At 36.9% G+C, this 12,518-nt stretch overlaps 1 long non-coding RNA gene across 1 annotated transcript in view; it reads left to right on the top strand.

The window, feature by feature from the left end:
- Nucleotides 1–11,373, top strand: part of Gm10649 (predicted gene 10649) — a 151,535-nt gene extending 140,162 nt beyond the window's left edge. The window contains exon 2 of the long non-coding RNA NR_028579.2: nucleotides 9,905–11,373. This is a non-coding gene — a long non-coding RNA (predicted gene 10649). The remainder of the gene's footprint in view (nucleotides 1–9,904) is intronic.
- Nucleotides 11,374–12,518: the final 1,145 nt, after the last annotated feature.

Below are 12,518 nucleotides of genomic sequence, written 5' to 3'. Positions count from 1 at the left end.
TGCATGTGAGCAGGTTGACTTATGTGCATGTGTGTTTGCATGTGCTTTGTGTTTGTGTGTAGGTGATGTGTGTGTGTATGTACAGGTTGGTGTTGTGTGTGCAGGTTGGTGTGTACATGTGTGTGTGTGTGTGTGTGTGTGTGTGTGTGTGTGTGTGTGTGTATGCGTATATGTGTCTATATGTGCAAGCTAGGAGCTGACTCAGATGTCTTCTGTCACTCACTATTTTATCTATCTAGCTATCTACCTATCTGTCTGTCTGTCTATCTATCCAGAATCCCTGTCTGAACCTGGAGCTTACTAATTGACTAGACCAACTAGGGAGTAAGACCTCAGGATTCCTTTGTTTCTTATAACTAACTATAAGAACATGAGGTTTTACATGGGTGCTGGGGATCTGACATCCTCATGTTTCCAAATGTGGTGAGGCATTTTTCCAGTCTCCTGTTTTGCTTTTATCAACAGTTCAATGCAAATAACAAGTATACCTTTATATAGTTGTTAGGATTAAATGAATTAATACATTTAGAATACTTAGAAGAGTTCTAGGCATAGTGAGCAGAATGGAATTTAATTCCCTTCTGCTTCTTCCTTCTTTTATTTTTATGACTTTCCTTACTTTTCCATGTACCCTCCCCCTTTCCATCTATGCTCATCCTCATCTGCCTATTTCTTCTTGTTCTTGTTTTGTATTTCAGACAAGGCCTTTGAGAGGATTTTATACTCAGCGACATCCATCAGTTTGTAGAAACAGCAGAAGTTGTTCTTTGATAGCTATAGATTCAAAATATGCTCTCCAAGCAAGTTAGATGAAAATTTGGAAACATAGGTTGAATCAAAGAATTCAATTTTGGACAAAAGCAATAGTCAATATAAACTTCCACTAATTTAAACTACTAGTAAGAATATTTAGTCTACCGAAGGCTGAATATGATAAATTTATTTAATTATTATAAAATAAATTTGTTTTGTCTATTATAATTTACTTAAGATTCTTTAGCTTATTTATTCAATCTAAAATAGCTTAGTCTAAGATTATTAGACTAATAATTAGGAAAGTAATTTACTATAATAATTTAAAAACTATCATTTGGGTTACAAATGTTGCCTTCTCTTTAAAATAGATATCATGTATGCTATAAAATATTGTGAGGCCATTTGGCCTTAATATTTCAAATTAAGTTAATCCTTAGAAATTCTAGAGCTTGAAACTAAGTATAAGCTTTGTTGCCGATCTAGAGTAGCTAAAAAATTTTTTTAGTAATTTTCCTTAAGCTGTGTTTTGTTAAAATAGTTCAAAGACTATCATCTTTGGAAAAACAACATTAGTTACATCAGGAATAAATATCGGCTTTTTTCTTCTCATAATAAAGTAAAGAAACAATAGGGAAAATCTTTTTCTAATTCCAAACAAACCCTACCAAAATTCAAACAAATAAATAAACAAAAGAACAAACAAACAAAAACCTATTAGGGGAAAACAAAACAAAAAAGATAACAAGAAAATATGTTAAAATAACAAACCAAATACATGTATAAACATTGCCAACTATTAACTGAGCCAAAAAAGGTATACATTAGTTAAATGATCCAATGAAAGAGAAAACTGTGGCTATTAATGTCCTCACCTGAGATACATGTGATTGGGAACAGGGCAAATGAATGCAAAGGAACTTCCAATCAAGAGTCAGTAATGCCAGCAGAAGACAGAGAAAAGTCTAATGCCACGATGTTAAATGTTATTAGGAGAGTTATTTTAATAAAAAGATGCTAAAATAAGTAATGGAGATAAAAATCTTTGAAACATTTTCACATTCAAAATAGTCACTAGTAGAGAAGACGAAAGCTGGGACATTCAAAGACACTGTTAAATATTTCAGTTAGCTTGAAAGATTTTTAATTACTATGATAGACAAATTACAACACATGTACTATCAGGCACATGATTAATTTCTATGTAATTAGTAATAAAACAAAATAAAACTAGATGAGATGACTTTGTATTTCAAGTGAGCAAAACTTTTAAAAATCGTAATAATTAGTGTTAGCAAGAACTTTTGCATTAGATCTTTTCACAGCTGGCAAGTGTGGTGATGGGCACAATTTATGAGAATATACATTGTTTACATATTAAAAATGTTAGCATTGGCGTATTCTTACCTTTTGAAGTAAAGGTGAGGGCAGAGAGAAATCTGGGTTTATGCACATTGAAGGATAGTTACTGACATAAGGATAAGGGAAATCATATTTATTCTTATAAAGCAAAATTATTAGTCAAAATTTGATAGGATAGTCCACATTCCAACAATAGTCTTTTATAATAAATAAAAGAAGTATATAGAAAAATTTGTAAATATATAGTGAAATAGAGACTGCTACCTGGAGATATAAAAAACTATTTTCAAGAACTCCTTTGCATGCTCTAATCATGATATCAGATTTCTATTAATTGTAAAGATAAAAAATATTAGCCAAGTGTGATGGTGCACACTTGTGGTGATCCCAGCACCTGGTAGAAGACAGGAGGTTGAGGAAGCAGTTCAAGGTCAATGTGGGTTACAAAGTCTGTAGTAAGCCAACTGATAGAAAGAAACAAACAGAATATATATAAACAAAACAACAATGGTACACACACACAGACACACATACAGAGACATAGACAGACAGACAAATACACACAGGCACACAGACACAGATATATAGACAGACACACACAGATACAGACACACACAGACAGACAGACAGACAGACAGACAGACAGACAGAATTATTAAGAAGAGAAGAGCTCAAAAGAGACCAGAGCTGCTGTTTGGCTTATTTCTAAGAGAGAATTAATATCTTCAACCAAATTCGTAGCCATGTGTGCCATGGCACCACTGGAATCACAGGTATCCTTACCCTTTAGAGTGTAACTGGAGAATCCAAATTTCAGACAAATAGTTCCTCTGATAAACTTACAAACATTAGGAATTGTAAAGAGTCTTATAGATTAGGAAACACTACCAGTCATTAGCTTATTCAAAAGTTGCAAACATCTGAATTAGAAAATACCACTAATATCTATCTAGATGTTAGAAAACTGAGATGCTATCTCCTGCCTGAGGGCAAATGAAATTCCAAGTTCTTTCTGCAGCTCCTGTACTAGCCAGTCACTACAGCATTGATTTGCCACAGAGTATGCTTGGAGGCCAGAGGACACATTGTGGGTGTCAGTTCTTTTCTCATCATGAGTTCCAGGAACTGAATTCACCTTATCCGGCTGGTGGCAAATGCCCTTGCCGGAGACATCTTCCTGGCCCATTAGCCCATTGCAACTTAAAGGTAGAAAGATATCTTTGGCTCGTGCTCATGGTCCATAGTGTGGGCTCAGTTCATCAAGGCAGGGATAGCAGGGCATGTTAGGGCAGCCCACATCACTTGCAGCCAGGAAACAGAGAAAGGAAGACAAGGCAGGATCAGATTGAGATACAGACCCCGTGCAGTGACACCCTATCTCTCCAGGTTTCATCACCTCCCAAATGGCTCTATCAGCGAGCTACCAAGCACTCAGACCCTGAGGCTGTGGGAGGCATTTCACATTCCAGCTATAAAAACCCACCTACACAATTTATGCACCAAGATAACTGACTTAAAACCCAGTGACCTTTCAAAAGGACCACCTCCTTTTGAATTAGGTTCCTCAAATCACCAGATACTGGCATTGCATCAAGATAACCTGTGGCAGATGGGGGTGGGTGGGAAGGGATATAGTTTATTTTCTAGAGCCGGTTATCACAAAAGCAAGTCTACGAAACAAATAAAAAAATCTTCATCAGTTTCTTTTTATTGAACTGACAGTTGTGAGGCCTTTTAAAAATTAGCATTTGTGACCCTAATGTGTATCCACAGTCTGCAAATCACTATGGGTAGTTTTTCTGTTAGCAAAACCAATGTTAAAATCATTGTGGACTTCGGTCAACATGTCAAAATCATTCAGTCAATAATGGAAAAGCCCCTCAGTATTGAGCCTGAATATATTTAGCACTTTGGCTAGGCCAGAAGTCAATCAGAGTGCAATCATTCATTAAGACTCTTAAAAAAAAAAACCCCAAAAAACCAAAAACCAAAAAGTAACAAAACAAAACCACCACCACCACCACCACCACCACCACCACCACCACCACCATCATCATCACCATCACCACCATCATCATCATCATCATCATCAGCAGCAGCAGCAGCAGCAGCAACAACAAAAACCTGCTATTACACAGCGCCAACATTCATCAAGTGAAGGCCCAGGGTCAGATCTCACAGAGTCTCAGTGAAAGTCAGCTCAGCTTATCCCAGGCTGTTCCCAGTCATGCTTAGGGGTGGGGTGGGGTGGGGGAGATTCTGAGATGCAATTTCTTTGGGCTCACTTTCCTCAGGTAAACAAGCTACAGCATTTTAGGTCTCAACATGGTTCTCCTATCAGAATATCAGGAATATGAAGACCATGCTTTGCTCACTCAAGAAATCAAAGAAGCAAAACCCAAAGATTTCCCAGCTACTGCCACAATTCCTGATTGTTTCTCTGTCTCCTATGCACATCCTTCAGTTACCGAAAGTTCCACAGCCTCATATGTAATATATAAACTCAGATAAATAAAGTACACTTGATAGATTTTTTTTTTGGTCATTGTGACAAAAATATCCATGACAAGCAACTTAAAGGAGGAGAAGTGTATTTTGGCTCTGGGTTTCAGAGGCCTTAGTCCATGGCTTCTCAGCTCTTTTGCCTTTAGCCTGTGCTAAGGCTTCACACCAGAGCAGGAAGTGTGTGTGTGTGTGTGTGTGTGTGTGTGTAGGGTGGTGGAATAAAGTTGCTCACAGTAGCCAGGAAGTCAAAAGGCAGCAGGAAGTGCCCTAGTATTTTAACATTCCTTTCAGAGGCTTAGCACCAGTGATCTAACTTCCCCATGGGGCCTCATCTTCTATTGATCCAATCAAGTCTCCAACACATGAGACTTTGGGGCTACTCCAGACCCAAAGTATACCATTCTCATCTGGGCATGGTAGGGGTGCTATCATCTCAATATTTGGAAGGTGGAGGCAGAAGTGTCAAGGGTTCAAAGTCATCTTTAGTTATGTAACAAATTTATGTGCATCCTGGGCTGCACGAGTGACTGTCAGAAAAATTATAATTATAATTGTCATTACAACAATTAATAATAATAATAATTAATGATGATGATGATGATAATAATAATAATTTACTGCTGATGACAAGCTGACAAAATAAGCCTCTGTGATGAGTAAGAAGTAGCTATGGGACAAAGGTGAAAATTGTCATTAAGATTAGACTATTTTTTTCCTTTGGAATTTGAATAATGAATGCTGATTTCACAGTAAGGTAGAACTAAACTTTGGAAGCAAAGATAGCGATCAAGAACATGAACTAACCCTAAGACCTTCTTAGTTTGAAGTCACATGAATCTCATTAGGTGATTAATTGATCAGTACTTATCAATCGAGTCTAAAATTGATATTTGAAATTTCCCTGTAATTATGGAGACATTCAGAACAGTTATCAAAAATCAAATAATGCTTTTCCATCTGGGGTTTTGGACTATTAGAAGGTAACTTTAGAAGAGGCTCAACTGTAGTAACCTTCATCCTCAGTTTATGGTGTGTGCACTCGTGTGTGCTTGCGTGTGTGTGTGTGTGTGTGTGTGTGTGCGTGCGTGTGTGTGTGTGTGTTTACAGGCACAAATATGTAGTATAAAGTTGAATTATACAGATACATCTCCTAATTTACTGTTACTTACAATCAAATGTAAATGTGCTATAGTTTCTTATAAGTTAGAATTGTGTTAATATGATCATGCAAACACTTTTGTCAACTTGCTAACAAGTTCGTATCTAACTTAATTTAGTGGGCATTATACTCTGCAGTGAGGGACAGTCGACTCTCAGTTTCCTCCTTTTCTGAAGCCCAGACATGCAAGCCTACAATTCTGGTATGTGTGACTCTATGGAAGAGGAATTGTAGCCTTGCTTCAGGGCTGGGCTCAGGGTTAGTGTATGACACATGGCCAAGGGTTACCGAGCAACAGAATTTTGTTTTCACGGTTCTGTACTTGTTCTGCTGTGCTAGGAGCATGCTGAATACTTTATCTGTGTGCTGTGTCCTAAATCTGTTAAGGGAGGGCTGCTGCCAGCAGCCAAGACTTGGCAAGATGGGCCTTAGGTTACAAGTCTCTTTTGTTATAGGGTGATGGATAATTCCCCTTCCATCATAAAGACAAGTTTTAGTGATTCAGCTGTCTCCATGCTGGCCACCACCTGTTCAAATGTCTCTGGCCATTGGCTCCTGTCCTATGTTCCTGCTGGTGTATGGAGTCAATCTCTAAAGAATCTGCGTGAGAGTAGCTGAAAGAGGACAACAGGGGTGACATTTGACATTTGTGTAGCATGTGTGCCATTCACGGGAAGCATATTTAAAACTGTTCTAATACTAGAAGTTGCTTATTGTTCAACACTTGTGGGACCATGAGCTTCTGATACTGATCTACTCAGTCATTGGCACACACATCTAGAATTATCTCTATTTGCTATACTCTGAGCAATTGGAGTTACTTCTACAACATAAGATTAGGGATGTGTGCTTGAAAAGAATGACAAAATAGAACTTAGTACTACCTACACAATTGCTTTCACATAAACAGAACACTGTCACAGAAATGGATTTTTACAGCTTCACAAGTAATCGAAGGATCTTTGGTATCCCTGGATTTCCATACACAGACAGAACAATAGGAGGGCTTTTTTTTCTGCCTTTTTTTGTACTTTATCAAATTCTGTTCTTTCCTAATTTTTCTTTAGTGATTAAATTTTTTTACCAAGACATTTCAGTATACCAAGTGTAGTGGAAACTTCAATATGCTTATCCAGTACAACTTACAAATACAATAAATTTAGAATTTGTAAGGGCTGCAGTTATGGAAAGTGATAGAAAACAGTATTCTGCAGTATCCTTTGAAAAAATTTCTATGAAACTCTGAAACCATTCAACTGTGTTGTTGCTGGAAAATATTTGACAACTGACTCTCAGGGTAGGGTTGTCTTGATTTGTAGGGACTACCGATTTTCATGACATAAATATTCCCACCATGACTGATTCTAAGATATCAACTGAATGTCACCAAATTCAAAGTTGGGAAGAACTGCACACAGTTGGGCCTCACAAGCTTCGCAGAATGGCTCAGCACATAAGAGGTTTGTGAAGAAAGTGTTCATAGTTTGAAGAAAATTGTGTAAAATCATAGTTGAATGAAGTTAAATGTGTGAGAATACTCACAACCATTAAAACGGTGATTTATACAATTATCATTTGAAAACTGTCTAATTTCACTAGCTCTCAGATATACAAATCACATTATCTTTGAGATCCCATCTTGCCACAGTCAGATTCTCAGTCATTAGGAAAACAAACACCAACAGATCCTATTTTGAATATGAATGATGGGACTGTTGTATATTTCTGTTAAGACTGTGAATGCATTCAGTCTCTGGAAGTCAGTGTGGAGACTTCTCAGGAACTGAAACTGGATCTTCTGCGTGACTGGGGCATCACACTGGGCATACCTATCTGTAAGGTACCCAATGGAGTCAACACATCACAGACATTTGCAAATGGCTAAGGTATGCAACTAATCTTGGTGCCCAGGAACAGAAGCATCACTGGAATTTTCCATCCACAAAGGAACTGAATTTATGCCATTTGCAGGAAAATAGATGCAATTGGAGATAAATCATAGGAAGAGAATTAAGCCAGTCTCAGAAAGACAAATATACTTTCTGTATTTGTGGTTCCTAATTTTTCTAAAATCACTATAGAAAATGATCGTAGCAATGACAAATGGGATTGGGGACATGAAAATGTGAGAATATACAGCAATGGGGCTGGTGAATATGCTTAGCATGTAATATATACCCATACAAAACTTTTAAAAAATAGCAATTTGTTTTCTAAGATTGATTTACATGGATTTAATGACTAAACATTTCAATTGGAACACACATATATTTTGTGATATATTTGTGTTCTAAAAAGCACTTTTATGGGGAGGAAGAGCAGGGTAGAATCTTACTATGTAGCCCTAGAAGGCCTGGTACTTGCTATGTAGACCAAGTTGGCCTCTAACCTATAGAGCTCTGCCTGACTTTGTCTACAGTGATGGCTATTCTTGGTTTTTGCCTTGACTATGCCTGTAATAAACTACAATCCAGAAATGGAGGACACACTGTGATCAGATCTTGAAAAGGAAGATACAGGCCTTTAATTCAGATCTTGAGGCAGGGAGACACACCTTTAATTGACATCTTGCGGCAAGGCACACGTTTAAACTGAACCACAAATTAATTCTTCCTGAAGTCTATAGCAGGGCCATGCTCTTTGCCTACCTTGCCTTGCCTTGCCTTGCCTTGCTAGCACATCCATTCCTTACTGGTATTGCAGCTTTACTTCTTCAGAATTTCAGCAGATACAGAAGTCAAGCTGAGACACCCAGCCTTGTGGGACTAAGCAACTACTAGACTCTTAGACTCTATGTTCACAGCCAGCCATTTTTTTAGAGTAGTTGAATGGCAGCCTGTAAAAATCATAAGTTCTGTGACTCTAGAGTACCTGACTACACCGGCAAGTGCTGAGATTAACAGAGCGCTGACCATGCCCATCCCAAAACAGAATTTCAAACATGATTATGCCATTGTCTTAGCTTTTGTGTTCCATATTTTAAATTTTTTATTTCTTTGAAGTTAAAACAGTAATGTTCAACTCAAATTAATGTCCAAAATGCAGTGAAATTAAAAGAAGTTTAATTCCCTCCTTTTATTCCATGCACCGTTCTCAACACTAAAGTTTGAGTGTATTTGACTTCATACATTTATCACGCAAATATATGTATATAACAAATATACGACATATACAATAAATACATAATGAATATAGTACAGATATCTACTAGTTTCCCCTTATAATATATAACTTTAAAAACATGGTTTACGGTTAGTAAGATACTAACTGTGAAGCCTGATGACTCTTGTCCTGGATTCCAAATAGCTAAAGAAGAGAACTATAAGTTACCTTCTGCCCTCCACAATGCACTGTGTATGTTTGCCTACACCACCCAGCCACCCACAGTTACACATGCGCATGTGCATACACGCACGCACGCACGCACGCACACACACACACACACACACACACACTTACACATTTACATCCATAATAAACAAACACATAGATAAATTAAGGTATAAATAAACAAATGTAGAAATAGTTTGAATCATGATAGCAGAAAACTGCATACAGATATTTGACTGAATTCTGTGTGTTCCAAATTCAGTTTGGGTTTTAATAAACTGTAGGAACTTTAAGGACATAAAGTCTACCTGATTCACTAGGCCTGTGCTGGGGTCTCACAAGTTCCTGAGTGAGACAGAAGCTACATTGGGGCCAATTTTTGAGAATCTGTGGCTTAATGAATTGTGTACAATCTGAATATGCTTCTAAACACAACATGTATATGTATATGTATATGTGTGGATGTGTGTGTGTGTGTGTGTGTGAGAGAGAGAGAGAGAGAGAGAGAGAGAGAGAGAGAGAGAGAGAGAAAGAGAGAGAGAGAGAGAGAGAGAGAGAGAGAGAGAGAGAGAGAGAGAGAGAGAGAGAGAGAAGAGAGATAGATTGTGCATATGAGTGTGCACATGTGTTCTTGGGTAGAAATGGGGCTTGCTGCTACTCTAGAAGGCTTCGTATGGTCAATTTCAATGAGTCGGCCTGAGGAAACTCATTCCTGACCCTTGTGTTAATCACACGTTTTTGATCCTGGTAAACATACTTCAAAATCATAGCCTAATCTTTATTGTTTCCCTGCAGTTTTCAAAGTGTCTTTGGGCAACCCTGGAATTTGACCTGCAGAGTTTCTGTAATGGGTTCCTTATTGCTTCTCATGACTGGTACACTTTAACACACTCATTTGCTCTTTATATTTCCTGGATTCAAAGTTGTGATTAGGCCTGCGGTCTCCTATATTCAGGAACATACAAGTTAATTATTTTCAGAAGGAGCAATGCAATGTCTATGTTTTACTCAAATGTTTAACAAAGTGAAATGTATGTACACTTAAGTTCATCAATTTCAAATATGGTATTTTATGAGTTTTGAGAAATATATGCAGTCAAGAAACTTGTCACAATGATACAGACATGTCCACGATCCTGAAAGCTTTGTGTGCCTTTTGTAGTCAGATTCCTCTGGCTGCCTACTGAAGACCACTAATTTTCTTTTATCACGATGGCTTTGGCTTTTCTAGAATTTTAAGCAATTGAAATTGTGTGTCATAGCATCTTTTGTTTTCTTGTTCTTTCATGTTTGAGAATTACCTCTGCTTCTGTGTGTATTGGTCATATGTATGTATGTATGTATGTGTATTTGATACAGGTTTTACCTATATGTCCCAGGTTTCCCTGGAACTCACAATTTTTCCCCAGCCTCCTGAGGGCTAGGAAGGGAGGCATGCAGCAGCACACTTACTTCTTTCATTGTTGAGTGGTGTTTGAATACGGATATGCTATGTATTGTTTGTTCATCCATTCAATACTTGATGGAGATTTGGGTTACTTCAAGTTTGGGGCCAATCTGTATAAAACTATTGAATATAACTGATGCCTGATCAATTCATTAAAACAGCCAAATACTTAGACTTTCTCTCTTCCTAGCATGGATTCCTTCCCAGGTGCTGAGAACTGTCCATGCAGTAAGAATTTCAAGTCATTTCATTTTGTACTATAGTCACAGTTTGTATTTGTGTTCTGGTCTGTTAGCCTCTCAGTTTGCCATTTCCCAAAGTATTAGCCTTAAAAGTAGTTGTGTTTTATTATTTCTTTTCACTTATAATTTTGTTTAAACTTTCAGTACTTTTTTAAATGAAAGATAAAACTCTACATCTACTACTTAATGACCCAGGGGTAAACTTTCTGGAAAGGCAGGATTAATGACTCATTCTTTCTTCTAACTTATTTAATTTTTGAGATAATGAATTAGTTTCTAGACACCCACAGGTGGTTAATTAATCTTAGATACATAGTTGTGATGAATGGTTAATTCCCATATTAGTCTGTTTCCCATATTCCAACAAAATAGCCAACATGTATAAAAGTATCACAAAAAACTATGAGTACAAAAGAGAAATTCTCAGCAAGCATATCATATAACACATACCTGCAAAAATTACACAAATTTAATGGAACTTATTCAAGGTTTGCGAGATTCAAAATGAATAAAACATACTGATGTAATTCATTGCACTCACAGGCTAAAGAAAAGGCCTGAGATCATGTTCTATCAAAAGACAGAGAAAACCCACTTGACAGAACTCAAAACTCAGTCACAATAAAATACCCAGTCAGAAAAACTAGAAGATTAGTAGAACTTCATCAACTCAATAATGATCATCTATAAAATTACCAACAGCTGACAGCAGACTTGGCAAAGAAGCTAGATGCACCCCCGCAAATCCAACAGTCAAGCCTGGATGTTCCTTCTAGCTTCTTCTTCTCAGAGATGTACTGGACAATGTTATAAGAAAAAAAATTATGTTAACGTTTCTGCTTTTGTATAATGGTATCTTCAAGTTGAGTCCTTTGTGATCCTAAGCATTTACAAAACAAAACCAAAACCAAAACCAAAGCAGGTCCTTTGTCTTCTGGGATGACACACTATTCCATCCTCCTGTTCATTCCCTTTGCTTTCTATGTCTGGAATCAGTTATGTCATGGGAAGTGTGCTCTCTGCCCTCTATTTTTGTCTCAGGATAATGAGCTCACTGACCTAGCATTCATTGGTCACAGTGGAAGCTCACTGCTATTATGGACATTGTTTCTAGGTTGTTTCAGCATATAGTTACTGCATGCTTACTCACAGTGTATGCTGTTAATGGTACTTCTAATCCAAATCAGAGCTGTTGAGTTTTTATTAAACCTAGTCTGTTTTAAATTGTGATAATATTTCAGAATCATAGGAAGTATAACAAATAAAATCTGTAATTTCATTCCACTTTACACATAAGGAATTTTATAACACAGTTAATATAATCACTGAAGATATTTATGTATGAGATACTATAATCTCTTTCAATACTTTTTAAAGATTACTTTGATAGCATTTATGTATTTACTTCTTGCTGTAAGTCCATAATTGGCGATGCTTCTTCTTCTTTTGGTTTACTTTAGGGCACTTTTATGGTTGGTGTCTCAATGACTCAGAGGATAAAACTCCCTGATTCTTTCATGTTCATAACTAATGGTGTTTTCTGTATCAAGAATAAAATTTAGTGAATTGAAAATACTTGGCTCACATTTTCTTTTCTTGAATTCCATAGACATATCAACTGCTTTTCTTCAGATATAGTAAATACTAATGATAATGTGCCTTTTTGTTATGGCCTCATTTCTCTAATCATTAAAACTTTATATTTTTACCTATATTGTAT

Source organism: Mus musculus, chromosome 8 (assembly GCF_000001635.26).
Source record: "Mus musculus strain C57BL/6J chromosome 8, GRCm38.p6 C57BL/6J".
Lineage (NCBI taxonomy): Eukaryota > Metazoa > Chordata > Mammalia > Rodentia > Muridae > Mus > Mus musculus.
The sequence above is the reverse complement of the archived record's forward strand: the minus strand, read 5'-3'. Positions and strand labels throughout refer to the sequence as shown.